Source organism: Arachis ipaensis, chromosome B06, assembly GCF_000816755.2.
Source record: "Arachis ipaensis cultivar K30076 chromosome B06, Araip1.1, whole genome shotgun sequence".
Lineage (NCBI taxonomy): Eukaryota > Viridiplantae > Streptophyta > Magnoliopsida > Fabales > Fabaceae > Arachis > Arachis ipaensis.
The window spans coordinates 3,636,453-3,638,049 of NC_029790.2; positions in this window are offsets into that span (position 1 = coordinate 3,636,453).

Below are 1,597 nucleotides of genomic sequence, written 5' to 3' on the forward strand. Positions count from 1 at the left end.
AACTATTGAGAAGCGTATTTATGTTCTTGATATGATTGTCAGGAGACAATATGTTATGTTATTTACGGATGACAATAAAATATAATAAAATTAATGAAAATACTGAAGTTTGGAGATATTCTTTTAAAATATAAGACCAACATGTAAATATAATATTTATGAGTAATTATTTTGGAGAATAATTTAAAACCCTAAAATGAAAGAGTACCCTGAAAATTGTGGGTGTGTATCCTGTGTGAGGGTTTTTCCCAGTTTGAGAGGACAGAGAATAGAGGAGAGTAAGGTGTGTTGTGATGAATTATGAATCATGTATATTAGCCACCCCTCTCTTGTTTTATGGAGAAGGTTATTAACACATTAAAATTAGTTATTAATATATTTATATATAAATATATGTATAATTTAATTTATTTTTAATATATATTTATATGTTATTATATATTTTATACCACTCCTCCTCCTTCTCCCTCCTACATACGGATCCCATTCTTTTATTTATTTATTTTTAATCGGAAACAACTATTATTCTACCTAGTAAGTTCATTAACTAGTGTTTGTATTATTTATTATTATTATTTGCCTCTCTTTTCATTTTTTATTTTACTCAATATTTCGGTGTCAGAATGCTAAGGTACTTGCCACCTACCCATGTCGTGAACAATGTTTCGTTCTAAAATTTTCAACAATTTATTTATTGGGTGTCACCGATCAAGTTTCCATAATTAATTAATCTTTCTAAGATTGAGACGCTTTAGATGAGTGAAAACTTTAAAATTAAAAAAAAAAACATTGGTTCTCAAGAATTATGTTTTCATAGATAATATTATATTTGAATATTTTTATAAAATTTATTTGTTTATATAATAAATTATTGCAAATTATCAAAGAATAAATTTCAATCATGCATGTTTTATTTATAGTATGTATTTCTGAAAGGGAATTGTCATTTGCCAAAATACTTTTTGGAAATTTGTATTATTACTTGATCAGTGATAATAATTAAGGAAAATATAATAATTAATTAGAATTTTTTTTGAGATACATAAATAAAATGAGTATTTAAATCATTAAAAAAAACTATCCAAACTAACCCGTAGATTAGCAACGTATACGTTTTTCCATTAGGGGCTTTGCCAATCGCATTTTTTTCGATTACATTTCCATCACACAATAAACACAAATATAATTAGTGATTAGAAAATGTATAAAAATTTTAAATGGGCCAGATTTAGCTATACTCTTGTTTTAAATATTATAATTTTTACTATAATATATAGGTGTTTAACTTGGCCCACAGTGAAGCCCAAGACACTCCCTCTTTCGAACAAAAAAGGAAAACGTAGAGAAAATAATGCTAATTTTCGGGAATACCAATTCCGACGCCGATAAATTGGATAAGAATTTCAATTTCAGTAAGACTCATAGTTTTACTGTTTTAGTTATCATTTTGTTTTGGGGGATATATGATTTATACGAAAGACTCCTTTCAAAATCTAATAATTGCTAAGTAGATTAGGTATGGCCTATGGCTACCTAAAATTGACAAGTTATTGCGAGCGCAATTACTTGTGAGTTGTGAATAAATGAACGGTCTTTT